We start from the raw sequence: 22,322 nt of genomic DNA on the forward strand, positions 1-22,322 counted from the left end.
TCTAGCTCTGTGAAGGGCAGCTGGTCACGTCTCCACCCCTAAGCAGTGCCTTGGTGTACTTAGGTGTGTTTTGGTGTCACTAGCACCAGTACAGTTCATCAATGCGAACACGCTGTTCTCTGGAGAGCCCCCTGGTGCCCATTCTCCCAAGGCAGAAATTCTTAACCAATGTATTTCTTGCCACCTCTTTGTCATTCTCATAACAAGGTCGGAGAGTCCTGTTTGGTGTAGCTGTGAATATTTACCTCTGTGAGTCATACAGTCTGCAGCAGATCTCTTCTTTATCAGTGCTTGGGGCGTGGTAGCCTAGGCCTGTTTGAGTAACGTCAGGTCGAAATGAATCACAGTCTGAAAGCTGAACATTTTCAGACATCTTTGTAAAACTGACACAAGATGTGGTTAAAGAGGACATAGGACATTCTTCAGGCTCTTAGTAAGCAGACATGTTTGGGGCAAAAGTCAGAGAACGAACTCACAGAAAAAGGAAAGGAAAAATAATACTTAAAATAAAACTTACCTCTTCATTTCAGAAAAAACGTAGAACGGTGTTTTTCAAGGAGGATCGTGCATGCTTGTTCCCCTTTCCTGCCACAATATTGAGAGGCATAGAACCGCCACATGGTCTGCAGAACTGTATAAATGCAAATAAATATGTATATTTTTTAAACTATCGCGGCATTGTTTTTATAATTCCACATAGAACAAAATTGCAGTTAATAAATAGACTAATTTGTCAGATGCTCTCAAATCTATCTGTGATGCGCTTATTCAAATGGACATCGAGCTGGTCTCTGGATGGAATTGATCCCATAACCTCCGACTCCAAGTGTAACACAAATTGTAAGGCCCTGTTTTCTCATTCCAGTGTCTCTTCAAGATGTAAATCAGATTTCAAGAGCATTTTTATTATGTTCGGCATTTCTGTAACAAGACATTCGATTTTATTTGTTGAAATGCCTAGGCGCTGTCATGACAATTGAAAATTAAAATTACAGAACATGCCTAAACAATTGAAGCATATGTTCCAAAATACAGGGGGAAATCCTTCCATGAACGGGTAATTGCCATGACGCAAAGGAAGCTTTCTAAGGGAAGAAATTTATAGGGACTTTTAGGTTCAGCTCTCAGAAACTTAGAAGCCTACATAAATCTAATGGAAAGGATGCAGAAAAGAATGATATTTAATAATTGAAGTTGTTTTTCCTGTCTCCATTAATTGACAAGTATTACTTTTAGAGCATATTTTCAGAAATGAAAAAATGCCTATTTCAGTGACAGTCAGTTCAATGATTATTCACTCAGCAGATTTATAATAGTGTATTTCTCTCATAAAACTGATCAGTTTTAAAGCCTTGTGTAGAAGAGGAAATATTGTTCACCGACCTCTTCATACAACCTCCCTAAGCACAGGCCAATTCTGTTAACTGCAACATCAGTAGTGAATTGGGGAGCTTCCAGGTCTCACATTTGTAGGTCTGGCGTGGCCCAAGACCTTTTGATTTTACTAGCCTTACATGTATGATGTACATACTTACAGGGGCTTTCAGCCAGACTCTTCACCCATTGGCTTGTTGTGGTGTCATTCATATTTTTCCTATGCCCACTAGAGCATACAGCATGGTGCAGTGGAAGAGGAGCGATTCCACAAACAAAGCAGTTGTTTGTTTGCTGTCAGGGAGCACTATAGCAGGGTGTGTTTTGGAGACAAAAAATATTTTTTCTTTTAGCCAGTGTCTTCTTTTTCTTTACTGTTAAGGGCTCAGCAGCTTTCCCAACAACAAAGTTTACATTAACCAGGAAAAAACACAGCAATCATTGACCAAGCCAAAAGGCTTGCAGTCAACACCAGACCAACTGCCTTTGCCAATGCTTGTTTCTTTTGGTTCCAGGTTCTGCTCTTCCTACAATGCACACAAAAACACTAGGTGCTGTGGAGGTCCGTTTTAATACATTTTGTTCGTGACATTCATTAATGACAATCATTAATGAACTATGTGACTATGACGTGTGATATAGTGTTTGTAGTCTATATATTGAGCATAAGGGAGATAGGCAGGTATTACGCATGGTATGGAGTTTAGCTGTTGCATCCGTCTCTTTTGGCATCTGCAGGTTAAATTGGCTTCATTTTTAAAACAAAATTAATGTCGTCACAGAAACCATTTTGTAGTCAGACACTTGTTGTAGCAATGTATATGTATATCAATTCATTCGCTGTCTGAAGTAAGGCATCATTTCCATCGTAATTCATTGATTTATTCTTTCCACATCTCATTGAAACACTATATTTCACTCTACTTGTGTCAGGGAAATTAAAAAGCAAAAAGTAGTCATAAAAAAAGTTTAATGAGGATGGAGTTTCAATTTCTATATTTACAGGCAAATGAATAATGGGATGAAGTTAACCTCTTTGTAAATGAAATCATATAGTGTCCAAGGTTCAATATGACTTTACAGGAGTGAGTCCAGATGACATTGTTGGATGAGACAGTGCTGGATTAGGGTTTACATGGGTTAGAGGAGGTGGTACCAGAAGACGTGTAAATCAAGTAGAGAAGCTTCAAGTAAGTAGGCTACACAGTGCAGTTTTTATTTTAATCAGACAATGAGTGTTTATTGCATGAATGGTAATTCAAAAATATATGGAGACTGTGTCTGCATTAACTCGAAATTATTGTGATTAAATATATTGACATTGTGATGCAAACACTGATATTTTAGAGACAGATAAAAGAAATAGATAGCTGTAACCCATCAGTTAGTCAATACATTCTTAGTTAAAAGAGAGAGGTTCAAGAAGATGAAAATAGAAAACGAAATCACTGAGGTAAAAAAACTTGAGTGTTCAGAATACAAATACATTAAGGCCTAGGTCAACCATCATTTTGGCAAATTTGTGCATATTGTTATCTTCTTCAGGAGAAAAAAGAATTGAATTACCTTCTGCAATAAAGATACATTAAACATATTTTAACAACTATATTACCTATACATTGTTAGTGGTGGCTAAACAGGCTTCCAATAAAAATAAATACCTTTTCGCAATAGTGTCCACGTGTTTGTTGCAGGAGGTCAGAAGTGGGATCTCGTTTCACCAAGAGAGCTGTAATTGTAAAGTGAACAGACTCCATCAGTTAATTACAACGAATGCATTTATATCAAAGAGTGAAAACCTAATCAACCTGCTGACCCAGATGTGCAAGGGTATGTGCAAAATGGCAGCTAGGTTGGTGTGCTACTCTGTTAGTTACTCTGATGGTCACACTGTATTTTATGGCAACTAAGGGGAGTTTGAAAAAAAGAGAGAAAAAGGTTGAGAAGAATCAGTGGAAAGAGACCATGTTTACCTGCATATCATGACACCTGACTCTTCTAGTTGTTAGTGCTGCATTTATGGCTCTGCTAACCCTTGGAAGAGTTACACCAGATAGTCCTGCAAGGCAACCAGGAAGAACAGGGACAGCAGTATAAGGGTGCTTGCCTCTGAAACAGATTCCAAGACTGCCCATCATTTTCCCACCTGGAATTAGTCACTCCTGTATCTGAAGGCACTTACTGCTATTAGCCATATGGTGAGAATGGTAGGGTGGTGGAAGAGATTAGGGTAGAAAGAGGTTATGCCTCTCTCCAGATTTAAATAAGCAGCCACAACATGAAGGCTCCAAACATCTGACATTGTCTTCCAAAAACAGAAACAGGAGAATGCCTTAGGTACAGCTTGAGCTATGGGGCACTTTTCTAGTATATTCTATCCCCATTCATTTAAGGAAACATTAGTGAAAAGGAGGTGCATCAGGCCCAGCCATCCCAGACAGCACCCCACTGGGAATCTCCAAGCCAAATGAGCAATAACAAGCAAGGAAGCAAGGCTATCCTTAAATGCACTCCAGAGTGAAGCGTGAAAGTAATGGAATTGGAGGCAGTGATGGATAAGAATGTTCATCAATTGATGTGTATTTCTATTATTACGGTCCTGATGAAACATCAGAGGGTAAGCGGTGGTGTAGTTGTAAAGTGTTTCTATTTATTCATCCATAGAAATGCCTATCATTGAAGGGTTGCAGCTATTTGGACACAGTCCTTGGGCATTTGTTGTGATTTTTTCATTCAGTAATGCAACAGAAGAACAGTGTCCAATATTTGGTATTATGAATTCATTATCTAATTATGAATGTTGGTTTAAGGATCAGTAGGCAATGTTATGTGGTTGAGTGTATTTGAATTCTTCTATACAAAAAATGTCTTGATGTTGGCATTTTGATGATGGACTATACATCTCTAGAGATACCCTGTAGTATGATTGTCTATGATATAATACAAAACGTTCTTTAGAAGATAAACTTCAAGCACTACTGTTGAGGATTACTTATTGAAAGTACGGTAAAACAAAGCCTTTGCTAAACAATATGAAATTATTATATAAATAAAGTTGAAGCTTAGAGGAGAAACCTGCTGGTTTGATGAAAAACCTGTAACATTGAAATGTTCAGGTAACAAAATGTTAATGACTTTATATGGTAGATATTTTGAAGGGAATAATCCAATTGTGACCTTGGTTTCTGGAATTTCTATCTGTATAATAAGCATTGTTTCTCCACAACTCTCTTTAGTCAAAACACTCAGCTACAAATCTATTCTATTCCTGGATAAAATAGAAATAACCCTAGACTTCCAAGAACTTCTTAAAGCACTTTATAAACCTGTGGGAATATTGTGATGCTTTTCGTCAAAACTCTGTCTTAGTTAGATCCATAAGCTGCAGTGGTGGGCAACTCAGACTTAAAACGTCATCACTAGAAACATTCTGAACAGCCTGAAATACATCTGGAATATTATCTTTAGGTGTCGCATGGCTCTGGAAATTGACTACCTTAAATTAAATGTAAGCCAAAGGTATCAGAAAGGGAATAATATAAGGTACTACCATGTATATTAATAGACCATCAATCTTCACACAACAGATGTAAAAGTGACATGCGACTCCACTACCAGTAATCTAGTATTGACAAAATCTAGAGCCATCTTGGAGACAAATAGAAATGAAGCTTTAGGCACACAGTGCAAGCACCTGATTAACTTTACATACGCCAAGAAATATATTTGTTAAGTATATTCGTGCCCAGAAAAAATTACTATACATAGTTTCAAAAGACAGTGATAAGTGATCTGCCCAATAAGAACAATGTGCTGCATTCATCTGAAACTCACTTCTGCCTGAAGTGCTATTTTTTTCCACCCATCTGTCCCACCCACGGCATCTTATAGAGCGTAATTGACTGCATTGTGAACCCCTGAGTGGTGACCATCAGCAAGTAGTTGGACCTCCTGCTCAACAAGAGAGATGCAGGTTTTAGTTATTCATTTTTTTTCCAGAGTTTTATATAGCGCAAACTTGACCAGAAGGTCTCAGGTATCAGAGCGCTTTACATGATCACCAGTTGCGATACACAAGGAGACATTCATTCTTGTTAGGCATGAGGAGATTAAGTGATTGGCCGAGAATCACAGGATGTTGTGCGCCGTTGCCGGTTCTCGAACCCGGTTCCCAAGATTTGAGGGCGACCGCCCTAGCCATTAGGCCATTTCCTCTCCCCATTTATGTATTCAAAATTCTATATATCGTGTACTAGACCCAGCTGGGCAGCAGAGTGCTTTCCAGAAGGTATGTACATGTTATTCATTGAGGAAGTTACAATCAAAATTGTACATGGTGTGAATGAGAGATCTCACAAAAAGTGTAAACCCATGAAGGCATAAGTATAAATTCAAAATAGGGGCAACAGCACCAGTTTTTGGCAGATTTCTGGGCTGTTCAGCTTCAGGTTTAAACCTATAATAACAGATAAAACCCCACCGGAAGGGAAAGAGCCCTCACCAGTGTAAACATATAAACAATTTAAAAAAACCTGCACAACCACAAACTAAATGTCATTCAAAGAAAGGAAAAGGAAAGTGAAAGAGTCATTTTTATTTTTATTTTTATTTCTTCCTGAAGGGGCCAATACAATGTAACTTTGTTATATTAGGTAGCAGTATGAAAGACTCGTCTAACATTATTCTGTTTGAGTTTTGTTGTTTAGGGATCTCACAAAAATATTGTTTCTTCTTCCTTTTTTCAGTTTTGTGGTCTTTGGTCTAAAGATACAGGAGTTAGAAGCATGTTTTATGTGTTGTCTATTTATTTTATAAACTAGAGAATCAGGAAATATCAAAATCATATTTGATTTTGTGGCTACATTTGAGTCTTTCACTGATAGGAAAGAATTAGGTTTCATAAGAATCTTTACCAATATGTACCATCACATTTACCCCCAGAGAATGGGTAAAAACCCTTGAGACATCAGCCCCCTTTACTAGTGAGTCATTATTAATAGTAGGTGATTTGTCAAACACCCCAGGCTTTAAACATTCAATGCAAGGTATGATGACAGGTATATGTGAAAAGAGTGCAGTCACAAAGCATCTGGGATACTGGTTAAAACATTACACCAGACTTTTGGAAAACATGGAAAGCAGTGTCACTTGGAATGCTGCTGCAAAAAGTTCCTACCAGGTTCAACAAAGATTGGAGTGATTTTGTTTGTATTTGCAGTGATTCAGCTACGTATATGAAAAAGTTGTGTGATGACCTGTTACAATCGATACCTGAGCTGAAGTGCTTCCCTGGACGAGATCCTTGCCACTTGTTAGATGGTATGCTGAATGCATCTTTACAATCTTCAGAGTTAATGAAGAATGCTATTGACTTTTTAGTCCATTCTGGTTCACTGTTTTGTTATGCACGGAAACTAAAATGCAAATATTTCTCATTTTGTGCTTTGTGTGGCATCAAAGAAAGAGTCATCCCAACTGTGTCACTTAGCTAGTGTTTCTCAGTCCTAGAGGCCCTGAATTCTATATTATCCATGTGGCATCTGTTTACAGAACTTTTGCTGAGTAATGATGCCAAAGGCAAGAAATGTGAGGGTCTTTGATCACATATTGATAGTGATTTTTTTAAAAAGGACACTCTACTGCATTCTTAGATTTTTACAGGAAAGCATGACTGCTGTAATGGACATAATAAAAAAACTAGAGTCTGAAAACACCCTTGTCTATCAAGTGTTCAGCATAATTGGCACTGCAACATATTCCATGTTAGAGTGCTTGCCACTTAGTAAGGAAAGAAAAGTTGAGGAGCAATTCAGGAACTTTTATTTTACAATGTATGAGAAATAACCCTTCACCAACCATGGCATTTGAAGTAAATAAAGCCACACTGTGGTACTCTGCACAAGTTATAGATACCTTCTGTAAATGGAAATTTTGTCCGGAGTTTCAAAAGTGCTGCCTCATTTTTGACTGCTTCAATAACTCTGAGGGCATATGCGCCCAGTTCAACGCATATGTTGCGGAACCTGTCGCAGAGAATCACAATCTTCAGGTGCACCAATATTGGCATGGAAAGCTATGTCAGTGGCCAGAGTTAGCAAATTGTATACTGGCTAATTTGGCGTTGCCTGTCTCAAGTGCCAATGTTGAGAGGGCCATTTCACAGATAAAAGTTTACATGGGAAGGAAAGAGCGAGCGTGCGTGCATGACCAAAGACTCGCTGTGGAAGTTTTGTAAGGTGTACTACGATAAGTTTGGTTTGTAAAAATGTATTTGCACCTCATTTACACTGTCTATATACCATGCACTATCAGTGCATAAAGCAAGCAATAATAATAGCAAAAAGTTCCATAAACACAGGAAAAACACTATCTCTGTAGTTTTTAATGTGTAACGACTGATAACCACTGTTTTTTTAAGGTATTGAAATCACTTGAAAACACGGAAGAAACCCCACCAGAATTCACCAAAAATAGAAACTGAAAACAGGAAAGCCTACAGATGTCCCATATCTACCAATCTCTAAATAACCTTAGTATCTAGTCAGTGTAACAGTCGGTATTAACCAGAGTAAGATTCCCAAAGACAGTAGATATAGTCCTTCAGTTGGCAGGCTAATGGTTTGGACATTGATAGATAGATTAGTCAAGTGAAAATGTAGTGTCTTTGCAATAAGAGAGTTTAAACTCCATTTTGAACACTTCATAGGAGGGAAAGTAAAGTGTTAAGCGACATTATACTTGCACAAGACACAGAAGGCTTTAAACAACTGCCATATGCTTCTTAGGTTATGCAATCAATTGAGAAAAGAATGAAGGTATAAATGTAAACATTCTAACTCTTACTTTTGTATGCTCCACTACTTGCTGAGGCATAATTACATATATCCTGAGAAGAACAGAACTCTGGCCATCATCCATTATCACACCCAGAATTAAGTTTTGATTCAAGGTCTAAATAGCATAATGAAAGACAACATGGATTGCCTGTGATGGTTGCAGATCTCTGGGAGTGGGATGGGCTGAATATATGTACATGGTGGAAACAAATCTGCGAAAATGGTGGTGTCACCAATGCTAAATTACGTGTTTACTATGAACGAGCTAGAAATACGTTGAAGTATATTATGCAAACATATAGCAAAGAAACTACTCCTCTGAGCAAGGTTTCATGCAGTAAAGGGTGGGAAATAAGAACTTGGTTTAATAATACTTAGCACAATAACATGACCCAAATTATTGGTGAAACCTAATTGATTTTTGCGAGAGCAGAGGCTGACAAGTAGGAATATTTTATCATTCATCAGTGGCAATAGCTGGGAAAAGGAACACAATCTGTGTTATTCAATTCTGTTCCTGAATAAGAACGGATGGCTACAACACGTAAGTGAATGGGGTAAAAGGAAGGCTCCGTTTTAAGTGTCGGCTCTAGAGGAATGCATAACTAGAAAGGGGCAAGTTCATTGTACAGGGCTGAAAGGGACGCTTTAGAAATTTACTAGTTGATAGATATCATTATTGACAGTAAAGGACCTTCCAAGGGATATTCAGATTGTGTAGCTACAAATTATAGAAATGAATGCAGATAAGGCCACTTCAGGCATACAAGATTTACAAAAGAGCTGCATTTGGTGTGTAATCAGGTGTTGTGTGGATGCTAAGAGGGTTGGTAAATATGGTACAATGTTTAAGCAGATGGTACTGTATTGTAGTATAATTGCATTTATCTAGTGATACCCCTGACACGATGTTCAAGTGCTTTATGGTGAATAACATGCTACTTCAGTCCCCAATGTTAGTAGTTATTCTAGTGCTTATTGGTTATTGTTGGTTATAGGGATTTGACTCAAGGGAACCATTCCATGCATTAATTCCAGCGTTTTCTGACATATTTAATTATTAGGCATTAAATGTAATCATTAGTGGGACTATGTGAGTTGCTGCAGACGGTTATGTGCAGTTTAAGTATTGCTAGGTTGCAGAGATATGGTTTAAAAGAAGGAGAAATTGTGATCTGTGAAATAAGGTTTGGGAAATGTGCGAAAATATATAAATTAATAAAGAATAAGGTGGCCAATCATGCAAATGTCATTAGGCTATGTTCAGAGAGAGGAGGCATGCAGAGGATAGAGGGTGAGGAGCGAGTAACTCAATAGAAAGAAAGAAGATGGAAACAATTGAAAGTTTTAGGTCAAGAGACATTTTCAGTCAGATTTTTAGGAATCTAGTGGGAGGAGGGTGTTGCAGACTAGGCTCACCTTTAAGAAGAACACCATCCCAAAAGCTCCCAATAAACCCTGTAGATATAGAAGGAAGACTAGATGAGGGTTTAAGTAAAAAAAACTGGCTAGAAGAAAGACAAGGCAGGAAAGCAGTAAGAGGACAGACGCACATGAAAAGAGAGAAATCTCTAAAGGAGTACTGATAAGGACAGAAGAGGACACCAATGCCAACACAGATGCAGGGGTCAGAACAGAAGAGAGACACCTGAATGCTTGACTGGAGCAGGAGAATGAGGACATAGATAGAAACCCACGGAACACAAATTTGGGAAACGTTGGGCCATGGAGCCTGTAAGAAGGAGGAGGCAAAAAGCTGGAAGGAGCAGTGGTGGAACCTGCCAAGAGCCCACCACTGTGTGAGGGCAGGCTGTGGCCTAGGCAAGTGTGTAAGCATAACTGGGTGGATAGTTTTTGAGCTGAGAGTGAGATGGTTGAGGTAGCCACTAAGGTATTGTGAAAGGCTGCCACTCCACTTGAACTACACAAATGGTTGTCTTTTGTTGGTAAATTATTTAGATTGCTTAGGATAAGAAAGGAACAGTGCAACATAGACATTGACCTAAAATGAATTAGCCACAAAAAGAAGGCAAGGTAGTAAATCAAAGAAACAACATGCAGAAAAGAAAACAGAAAAGATTGCTCAAGTATTAGAAAAGACAAAAAATTAAGAAAAGTAAAAACAATTCAGAGAATGTTGCTTTTTTTATTTTTTATTTTAAAACCAATACTTACCTAGTTGTTTTTTCAAGGCCCTCCTCCTGGTGGTGAGATGTGTGAGGAAACAACCGGATAGCCCTCAGACCTTGGTAGAAGAAGAAAACATAGAGAAGGTACTTTGTGGGACATTTTTCATTTATTACTTTATGAAAAGACTTTGACAAAATAAAACACAACTATGAAGACTGTAGAAAACAAAATAAATAATTTCCAAACTTAAAAGCACCCTCCTGCTTCCTGTTGTCTTGGTTGCGACCCACATTAACAGAGGATTTTTAAGATAGAAGGGAATTTGAAGATGTAAAACTCGAGCTTTACACATCTATAAGATCTCAGTGTCTGATGCCTTCAGAAAAAAGTTAGTAGATTGTTTCTCACACAGATTGAGGACAAAGAATGATGGGAAAAGTGAGGTATGGATGAACCCACACAGTTTAAGATATTGCAGGAAAGCACTGGACACCCATATACTCCCATATACTAAATGCAGTTTGGCTCACAACACATAACCGATGGCAATGTGGTGAATGTCACCTTTGCTCTGCCACTTTGTTCACAAACAACATATAAAATTATAGATGAACAACAGTGAATTATGTGAAGGTTTTTCTCATAGAGGTTCTGACTGTCATTAAATAGACACCGAGAGCCAGCTCTAGTTGACTAGGATGACACTCAGAACCCTGAGTTAAACAAATCCCCCGTAGTTCACATTTTCTCATTGGTAATTTTCAGTTATGTATGGTCCCAAAAATCATCTGCCTCTACTTTCAACAGCTATGCAGGGGCAGAGGAGTAATAGATAGCCATACAATAGGAGGCCTGCTGCCACTCACTCCCACCACTGTGGGCTTTCCGCTGACGCCCATTGAGAAACCATGCTTTCTGCTCTGCAGAGTTCTAAGAAAGTCCAGCCGCCGCTGCCAGGAATTCCTTTATGGCATAGCAGCTGTGATTAGCAAGCTCTGTTACGCACTGTTGGTACGTCATAGCAGGGAATTACTGGATTCAGAATCCAGTCATTCACACCAGTGGCTCTCTACCAGAGCCATACTTAACAACCATAAGAATAAAAGGCTAGGGAATAGAGAGTAAAGAACATTGGTAAAGAAAAGAACTGGAATACCAACCCTGAAACTAAAGTGCGTTTCTTTTTTGGCAATTGAGCACATATGATCTGGTGAAATGGCCGAAGTGGGCCTCCTACTGGTGCATGCAGTATGCTGAGGTCCACTGAAGCAAATTGTGTTTGAAAGATCAGTGGGTGAAGACAGGTGTCCAAAGGCCCCTCTAAGTATGTATATACATATGTATTTTATTTTATTCATGCTAATTTGTACTTTCACATTGTCTGTTTCCATAGACATTCTGAGAAAGCAGGAAGGACTGAACCACTGTTTTGAAACTAAAGGATGAAACATGTAGAGTCCTCTGAAGGAGTCTGATCTGATATTGAGAACCTTTGGCTGAAGAATGTCACACGTTTATTCTTCCAGTGTTTTGTGAGAGACTAATATGAAATACTACTGCCAGGTCAAAGAGAATTAGAAGACAGGAGTTGTCTGTTATATTCAGAGGGTTGCATCCTAGTTCTACATCCTAATTGGACATCATTCATAAGCTTACTTTCACTAATGATTTGTTTAAATTGTGCTTTTGCATGCCTTCTGTCTTCACGTCCCTTTGCCTAGGAACAGAAGTATAGAAACTTGACTGACATTTTTTAAGATGTTCATTTCTTTTTAATAGAGGTACAGCTCTCCCTATTTGCAGGCAGTCCAGGTCTTCCATTACTATTACAGAGAAATTAATGAGTTTGGTCAAGCCCTTCTCAGAATATTGGCAGAATGTTTCACATTTTTCATTCATTTTGTTCAGAGCAGGTGAACTTGGTGCATCTGTGTTTTGATTCACAATTTAAAATCATTTTCTAGTGTGGCTTTCAACTGAGTTGATTTGACTTCTGAAAATGCTTCTTTGGCCAACATATGTATTTTTATGCGCACCACACTAGGTTTAAAGGCGTACCTGGAAGATATCTTTTTTACAACATGCTTAAATATTCTCAAAAATCTTTTTTGTACATTGAGATCATTCTAAAACCACTAAATTTTGTGTGCTCAATTTAGGAGGCACTGGTTAGTTCATTGACGGCCTCAGACATCACTTTGTAGTAGTGGCTCGCAGAATAACTTTTTCTCAGGTTCTACTCAGGTGGTATAGTGATATCATTAGAGTCTCTGAGCCATTGTCTGTGTCTTTTCGATTGACCATTGGTAATCATGTTGGAGAGAAGGTGGGAGAAATGAATGAGGTGGAATGGGGGGGGGGGGTCTTTGAATTTATGGTGCTAGCAGTTGCAGGAAGAGCCCCATGACTGTGGTTTGAACTCAACTGTAATTGTCTATATTTAGTGTACTTCAAGGTTTTCGAGGGTCAGCACGGTTGTGCTGAGGACTGAGAAGGTGCAGAACAGCTGACTAATTTGTTGCATTTTATGAGTAGACCCAAGCTGAAATCTCATTTCAGTGGTTACAGATCCATAGCTACTGTTTTCCAGCGCTATTGTGAATATTAAGCAGCTTCATCTTCAATAAGTGATTCTCGATCTAAGCACTGGTCATAGTTGCCAGTGGTTAAGCTAGGAACAGTTCATAAAATAACTTTTTAGTCTTATATTCCTTTGGGTTGCTCTACAGTATAATGAGGCATATCCTTTCAACTCATACAACATCTTCTCCACTAAAAGACAAAGGAGTGTGTTGCCCTTTGGAATGAAAATGTTAGAGCCTAGCGGTTCTTGAAGCATTGATTGATAAGCATTTCTGTTGTGTTACAAACTAATATATTTGTAGTCCACTCGCTTGACGCTTATATTGTCATTGTAGATGTTATATAGCATTGTTTGATTGTGAAATTGATAAAAGTGATTTCAAAGAAAACTAACATTTTATCTTGTAGCCAAGACGTGTTTTAATGGGGGATAATAAATACCGACTTTGGAAAAGGTGAAAGCCCTGTTTTCTGACAATACGGGATGTAAACGACTAGAAATATCAGCGTTATTTAAAGAAAGGAAACCAGTCAGGATAACCAAATAAGCCTCATATAAACTCCACTTGCTCCTCAGAAATCACCTCATGTCAAACTTGAATACTCTTCTGTTTAAATACCTGTGGCAAAGTAAATGAAGTGTATCATTGCTTTGTGCCAGACACAAGAACTCACTTCTTTGTAATGTCACCTAATGAAAAAGCTTATACCAAAATTTTAGGTGCCATTCAAAGTCATTATGTTACACACACATTGACTTATTTTGATCTGATAGATACTTTTGTTTAGCTTTATCATTGTTATTCATTCCCTCTATTTATAAATTGTTTCTTGTAAATCGATGTATTTCACCTTACAGGTTGGGTAAAGGCTGGGTACAAGCAGGGGGTACATACGGGTAGATGGTGTCCACCCGTTTTTTTCACAGGGTGGACACTGTCTACCCTGCCAAGAAGTGGGGCCCCTCTAAATTATACTGAATTCGTCCAGGTGTGGGTCGCACACTGGGACACTTTTAGCAGCACCTGAATGTTGTCTGCTTTCGTTCCGAGCAGCAATGTGCAGGCAGGAAGGGAGCATTATTTTGTTAAATTCCAACTTTCCCAAAACAAAAGCTGAAGTTAAGGGGCCATCAGGCCTCTTTTTGTTCGAGTATCCTAAATGGGAGCTAACTGGAGCCTCAAACCTAAATGCAATTGAGGGAAAACAAAGACACACAGCTTATCATTTCACATGTACTTAAGAGAGGAATGCTTTTGATTCTGTTCAGTCCCTATATATAAGAGATATGCATGCACTGTAAGAATGTAAAATGTGTTGGTTTGTCCCAGTATTTACGCAAATAACAATTTAAATATTACCATTTTGTTTTATTTCTTTTATAGCGCTACTCATCCCAATACAGTGTGTCAGAACTCTGTACATAACATGTAAATATTATACATTGATAATAAACATTGTGTGTGTAAGTTGATGTACATGATCTGTTACATAATACAGTGAGAGTAACAAGGTGTAGGAGTTCATAGCTTCATAGCTCACTGTGCTATGTTAGAAGGATTACAATTTATGAACTGTAAGTAACATAAGGATCTTTGTGTTGAAAGCAGTAAAGCACATATCTAGATGTATAAATTAAAAATCTGTAATCTGTATGTTACCTGATGTGCTTTGCAGGAGACACATTAACCTTTGTTGTGTCTGCTTCCAGCTTGCTGCTCAGCCAGTGATGGTGTAGAATGTTAGTATGAGTGTAGGATGTCATAGAGTGTTGTATGCGTGCATGAATGTCAGTTGAGAGTAGGGCTGAGCAGCAAGCAGGCTGCTCCTGTTGGGGTTCGTTATTTGTACCTTACTTCATTTATTAATTACTTAATAAACTACATGAACATACCACCCTGAATACGGACCATTTCTTCCGTTACGACAACCTTCTACTTACTTTGATTCAAAACTGGGGTTAGACAAAACTCAAATCTCTCCAGCAAATGTGTTTACCTCTAGAGTTATCTTACCATAATTATTACTGTCTGAGATTTACAGGGCACCCAAAATCTCTGCAGCAGGTGCCGTAACCTCATAAGAATGCAAACTTTGCAACCAATTAAGCAGAGCAGATTTACTGCCACATTTCTCCTTGCTTCCAATTTCTTTGTGGCAGTTCTAAAAAAATAAATGTATAAATTGAAGCCCAGATTTTGCGACGGGTTGTGTCACCCTATTGGCACTACCCAGTTACAAAATCTCACTGTTAAATCTCATAATGCACTCAAATGTATTCATGATAAAGCTGCTAAACATAGGCTGAGGTATTAAGATTTGATGTCACTTCTTGTGATGTCACTTCCTGTGAGGTCATAGGTTGTGATGTCACTTCTCGTCATGTCACTTTCTGTAATGCCTCATGCTCTGTTACACGCTGCGATGTCATGTGCCATGATGTCATTTGCATACTGCCTACCTAGGTTAGACCCCCACCTGTCTCTTTTTTTAGGACTTGTTACCTGGGTAAGGGGATTTTGATTTGAAAGATGCACTACCTGACTAATAAAGATGTACAAAAATACATGAATGGCAGCATGTTACCCAAAGATATTAAACGCTATACGTTTTCTCATTCATAGGAAACCTTTGTGAACGCCTCTTTTTCGAAAGTGTCTCCTACCTGTCCGTTTTCTCTACAATTCATGTTAGGTGATATCGCATACTTGTGAAAGCGCATGCCAGCTTTTTAATTGAATAGATTTTTTATTACTATTCTATTTTTATTTGCTAGGATAATGTATGCTACCACATATTAAACTGTGCTACACTAAAATTATCAAAACATCAGATCTCATCTTCTACAGGTACATACTAGGGATTGTAATAATGTTTTGCTCTGTTTCAAAATTAATTTTTCCAAGGACTTTCTAATTATTGCCACCCTTCGATATAATCAAGAGGATTTTTTGGGATATCAAATTTGGTGGTAACACAAGTCTCCATAACTGTCCTTTAAGACAAAATAAGAAGTAGATATTTGAGGGTGTATGTAATTCAGCTTGCTTTTTTAAATTGATGCTTTGAAATAATAATGGACATCTAATGTATGAATATCCAATGCAGAATAATGAAGATGTTCATGGTTGCAAAAAACAAAAAAGTCTTCAAAAAGAACAACAAGTAAAAACGGCGTTACCCATTGACAAAGCTCACTGTCTTGACCAGATTAAAGGTAACACAATGTATATTATGCTGTTGTATTGAAGAGAATCATCAGAATGGAAGAAACAATGCCTTTGCATAAGATTACATTTAGGGCCATATGTAGGTGGCCTAACATTTACCACTTCATAAATACCGAATTTTATCGATTCGGTATTTATGAAGTGGTAAATGCTATGTAGGTAATCCATCGGTAATATTTCCCGTTTCGGAATGGGTCGGTATTTTAGAATCGGTATTTACCGATTCGGTAATGGTAACTGGCTTCCCATTGATTCCTATGGGCCAGGAGGCCCATAGGAATCAATGGGAAGCCACTTACCATTACCGAATCGGTAAATACCGATTCGGTAATGGGGGGAGCACAATCAAGGGTGGCAGGGTGTCACAGTGACACCCTGTTGCACCCCTGATTCCTGCATGTGTGCACATGTGGCACACATACATGCCCTAAGGGCATGTATGTCTGCCACATTGCACACTTCTAAGTGCAAAAAAATGCTTTTTCAAAGCCATTCGTCATTTACCACCAACTTTTAGTTGGTGGTAAATAACGAATCCACACAACACCCACACACTCCCCCTACATCTCATTTCAGGATTCGGTATTTACCGAATCGGTAAAATTACCGATTCGGTAATTTTGCCGATTCGGTAAATTACCGAATCCTGAATTGTGCCCCCTACATACCAAAAGCCTGAATACCGGTCGGTAACGTGATTTTTACCGAAAATCGGCCGTTACCGACCGGTATTGGGCTTCCTACATATGGCCCTAAGTGCTTAATTTGAGCCAGTGGTTGCTGGTAGGGGCCACCAGCACTCCTTTTTGGGTTCATCGCTTATTTTTCCTGATCAGACCATTCCGAAGAGCAAGATTGAGAAAAACATTCAAAAGGGAAGAAGTAGAAAGATGGAAAACCCGTCACAAAGGGAGAAAGGAGGAGCCTGCAAGAGTGAGATAAAGGGGAAGAGGGTGTCTGGTAGTGGATTAAAGAGGCCTTAGGTGGATTGAAAACTTCACAGCCTTGCTATTTGGTATGGTGGCATGTCATAGCCGCAGGCTTCTGATCACAGGTTTGGGCAATGACACTCATTCTTTTTTTAATTAAGCACTGCTTACAAGCCTGAGTCGTGATAACAGAAGGCCATCTTTTAACAATAAACACGCAAGAATAACTAACATGAAAATGTCCAAAAGCTTCAGCCGTCGAAATTGAATAACATACCAGGCCATCCCTGTTCAAAATGTGCCCTGTCACTCTCAGACACGTCCAAAGAAGTTGTTTGACTATTTCCAGATTATTGAACCATAGTCATTATCATAATCCAAGACAATAACATTGAAACAACGTGAGAGCTAGTTCTTTTATTTCCCTGTTATGTAATTATATATTATACAAAACAACGATTAATGATGTCATTAGTTTTAATAATGTGTGCCTTAAAATGTGAATGTGGCTTGCCTGAAGAAGACAAAGCTTTTCAACATGTTAATTTTCTTTTTCTTTCTTAAGTTTTTTTTTCTCTTTCTTTTTCTTTCTTTCTTTCTGTGGTATCTAAAACTGCAAATAATTGTATTCATGCCTAAAATGACCAGCGGAAGTGTATAAAGGCATGGAGTATGTCTGACAGTTCCATTGACTGCTTCTGAGAAGCAGCCCCTACCTACCCAGAAACCTCTGCTGCGGAAATTATAAGGATTTAAGTGGGACTAAGTATCTTGAGATGGTTTCTGACCATGGTATCAAGTATTCCTCAAGAAATAAAAACTGCAGCCAGAAATCGTTTTCTTGGAAATCAATTGAAGAAGGAGTGCAGAGACTGCAAGAGCTCTGCCGCTCGCACTCTAAGCCTATAGAGGTGAGAATGTCACCAGACATCCACATCAGAGGTTTGTTTGCAGGACAGCACTGGTGGGTTTCAACAAGAGTGGGAAATAAAAATATTGCACTTTCACAGACTCATGACTTTTCTGTGAAGAGAAATGTGTTTATTATAGAGCAGTACCGCAGCAATGATGCTACTGGTCCTGGCGCAAGCGTGGAAAACGTCCCATTTTACTATTGTTAGGAAAGTAAAATACATCAGTTATCAGAGCTCAATGGGCCCCGGTGCATTGCACTTGGTGCACCAATGCTAGCTGCACCACTGTTCTAGAGTACTTTCACCCAAAGGGCTTTTAAAAATAATATTTTATATAAAATTATTTTATCCGAGTTTAGAGCAATGCCAAGTTAATTGAATCTGGAAGTATCACAGGTTGATTCCCCAAGCCAGGATCTTAACTTGTAAGCAGCAGGTCACACACACATCTCAGTGCAGAGGCCTAACCCTTTGATTTTGATTAAATTATTCATGAAGCAATTCATTAACAAACATAAGAAGTAAGAGTGAAGCAGTCATAATATGTAGAATTTTAAACTATAATCAGAGTTTATTTTTTCATAATTTTTGGTAATCTTTAAATCTGAAAAGGTAGTTAGCAAATTAAGTGCATGCCACAGAGCTACATGTGCAATCAAGGGTGCACAACCCAGCAGCACCTCAACTATTTATCGTTGCAAACTTCATATATTTAATACAATTGAGTTGGGTTAACAATGTCACCTGTGCTTAGATGGATAGGGAATTTGATGTCAAGCACTGTGGTATTCTCAGGAGTATCAGTAGATTTCATAAGCGCCTCTTCAGATCGTGAATTTTAAGGAAGGCCCACATTGGGCCAGAGATAAATGTACTGGGGCCATCTACAGAAGGGACACATGCATACACAAACACGTTTGCTTGAAATGTTTAAATCTGACTGTGTGTATATAGCTTTCTATGTTTATATAGATATATACAGGGGTCTCTCCAACCTTTTCACTAACAAGAGCTACTTATCTTCTTTTAAAATCATCCTGAGCTACTAATAATACGAGGACCCGATTCACAAAGGTAAACTGTGACGAAGGTCTAACTTTACGATTTTCGGTATTCACAAAGGGCATTTATGAGTAGTGAAGTTAGACTTTTTTCTCAGTTTTGGTCTCAGTTACACTTAGGACCAAAACCTACGCTTTACTGAGACAATAGTCTCAGTTAAGCTTTTTTATTTTCACACACAGGGGGGGTTGGCTTTGGACCCCGACCTCAGCTTGAGCCAGAAGTTATTTCCCCCGCCCCTTTTTGATCCTTCACTTTTTTTCAGGAACCAGGAACAAGCCTGCATCCTGTAATAATTGCAGCAACAGACTTTTTCAGAGTTGTACCAGCCAATCAGAGGGATCAGGTTCACAGTCCCTCATTCAGATCCTCTACCTAACGGGAAAAAAGCTCCCTCAGCCAATCAAATGTAATTATTGTTTACATTTGGGCCCATGGATTGTCTGTGAGCCCAGGTTAACAGACCATCTGCAGTCCAATAGTACAGATAGCAATAACTTTTTAACTCTTTAAAGCCTACCAACACAATTTTGTAATGATAATTTCTCAGAAAACATTGAACAGAATACTAGCAAAGGCATTTTCTTTGGTAAAATAGTACACTCTTGTTTCATACTAAGTTTTGTGTAATTCCGTTTACCTGTTTATTTCTTTAGCAGTTAGCAAATTTTCCTCTGGGAGTTAAAATGTGGAAAAGTCACTTTTTTGATCCCATCCTTTTTTTCCTCCCCCCTTGATGGATCTGCACAAAATCTGCAATGAAAAAACCAAATCTCAGGAACTTATGTTTTTTGGAACGTTTTGTGCAGAATTGTTGAATGCGCCAAAGCTATTAGGAAAACAAAAAACTGTTTTTTCAATGCAAACCTGACCTAACAATATATACACACTAATCCTTGCCTGTGTGTGAAAGCCAGATATTGGGTTAGTGCTGCATTCCAAGGCTCTCACGCCTGCCAAGCAAACCATAACACACACGCAAATGAAACGCTTATGACACCACGATATTTACAACAATAAGACTTTACATCTGATTTATTAATTACAGCACGTATACAAACAAAGACATCCCACATTATCCATAGTTGTGGCATTCATAATGTTAATGGGAAGGCAATATTTCATGTCACTAGTGAGATAATTTATGTCAATTATGAAGTCATCTGTTACATTAATAGAGAGGTCAGGAGCATTGGATTTAGTGTGGGTTATGGTTTGTATGGCAGGTGTTTCAATCTATGGTTTGTGGAACTAATAATCACTGGGGTATTTCAGGTGTTTTGCAGTTTGATGCCATGACTATAACTGCACTTTAACTCTGGCGTTTTAGGTAAATTTCAAATTGTTTGAAGTGTTGTGACCAAAGCTAACCGTAACTTCATGTTAACTGTGGGTTTTAATTGTAAAATTTAAAGTGTTTTAATAGTAGTTGTGTGGATATATATTCTGGCTATGTGGTGTCGGATGGAGCTTACCCCTACTCTGCTAGGCCTTCAGATATGCGCAGGGGGTCACACACCAGGTCCTGTGCAAATCCAACTTGCTCCAAACCAAAGCTGCATGTAGTCTTTAGTCTTGTGCAACAGCGGTTTGCTGCAGGCAGCCAATATCCCATTCCGCAAGTCGTCAGCTTCTTATACAGTTTGCAATTTAAACCCAATCCTAGTATCTCACTTTGTGCAAATCTGTCAAATGGAACTTTACACCCAGGCCAGATGTGTGTGAGACATGGAATTATTGCACTGGCTTAACTTGACATACCAGCAGAATACATACTAAACATGTAAATCCCTCACAGTTTGCTTGCAGAATTGTCAAAGGCTGCCAAAGTTATTAAAATACTTTTTGGCCTAACTTAACCATGCCACTGTTGATAGAGCTACATGAAACTCAAGGTATGAAGAGTAAGCTAGACATGCCAACGGTCTGTCACATGCCTGTCAAGTTAATAGCGAATAAATGACTTTTAGATCCCGCTCTAACTTTCCTCCTTGTTGGCTCTGCCAAATTTAAGCAAATCCCTTAAACAGCACCAAAGTATTTATCACATGAAAATGTTTTTCACCCCCTCCTCCCCTTTTAACTTTGCTTTCCGTGAACAGATCTGCAGTAATATTTATGTACTCATAGAAGACTTAACATGCTAAGTGGCTGCCATATTTCACATTCGTCAAACGATGCCACTGTTGTTAGCAAGTGAACTATTTTTGACCAGGTTCCCTTAACAAATTTTTTAAAAAACAAGACTTGGCTACACATACTAAACGTTTGTGAAATTTCTTCTGAATTGATTAAACAGTGCGGAAGCTATAGGCAAATAAAAAAATACATTTTCAACTCTCAAGATCTACCTGTGATGCCTTCGAAGACCAGCTGACACCTTATTCAAATGGTAATATCTTAAAATCTAGAGCAGATGTATGCCAAACCAAGCAAAGGCACACCTCTCAGAAAATGTCTAGTTTCTTGCCACATTTGGAGGAATTCCACAAGCTGGCTTTTTTTCTGTGCAGAAAGCAAAGATCCCAACGGGAGTTTAGCACGGAAAGGTTCTGTTTTTTTAGACCGCTCTAAATTGCATCTGAGGTGGACTACGAATCCAATTTACTTTACTCTTCGAAAAGTTATATGCGGAATCGTCAAATTGCGCAAAAGTTGTAAGCAAAACAAAAATCCCAATTTCAGATGATACTCAGACCCTACAATAGCTACATCATCACTATTCCCAACTCTGTGTGTGTGTGTGTGTGTGTGTGTGTGTGTGTGTGTGTAAGCCTCAAATGGGTTCAGTGTGCCCCTCCCCTTACTACTCAGTGTTATTAAATAGGATATTAAACTCTGCACATCTGTTTGTATGGTTTATGTCATGTTGTTTTTTTATGTGAAGTAATTATAAGTAAAGGTATATAACCATATTTTTGGGAAAAGGGGTTACATCTGTGCAGTGACACAGAATTGCAGTTACTAAGAGCCCACACAGAAAATAGGGCCCTGAAAATCATTTCACAGTTTGCTGTTAGGGACAGAGGGATAAAATAGGAGTTGTAATATTTAATGCCAAAACAACTCTTGACCATTCTGCATAGATCTACCTTTGTCTATTGTTCAATCAGCATTATTGTCAAATGTTGTCCTTATACAAGAGTGAAGAAACAGGTACCTGTGATGTAGGATAAATTGAAATATTGTCTTTATCTTTTTACTCCACACCCAATATTTCCCTAATTCCAAGTGAAAATGTTCTACTTAGGAAGCGTCAAATTT

The 22,322-nt window shown here is 38.5% G+C and overlaps 1 long non-coding RNA gene across 1 annotated transcript in view; it reads right to left on the minus strand.

Annotated features, from left to right (window-relative positions):
* LOC146831409 (uncharacterized) overlaps window positions 1–20,813 on the minus strand; it is a 33,832-nt gene extending 13,019 nt beyond the window's left edge. Inside the window, exons 1-4 of the long non-coding RNA XR_014961567.1 lie at window positions 19,699–20,813; window positions 10,386–10,455; window positions 3,036–3,103; window positions 518–631 (exon numbers count right to left, since the gene is read on the minus strand). This is a non-coding gene — a long non-coding RNA (uncharacterized LOC146831409). The remainder of the gene's footprint in view (window positions 1–517; window positions 632–3,035; window positions 3,104–10,385; window positions 10,456–19,698) is intronic.
* Window positions 20,814–22,322: the final 1,509 nt, after the last annotated feature.

The sequence above is a fragment of the Triturus cristatus genome, chromosome 5_1 (assembly GCF_964204655.1).
Source record: "Triturus cristatus chromosome 5_1, aTriCri1.1, whole genome shotgun sequence".
NCBI lineage: Eukaryota > Metazoa > Chordata > Amphibia > Caudata > Salamandridae > Triturus > Triturus cristatus.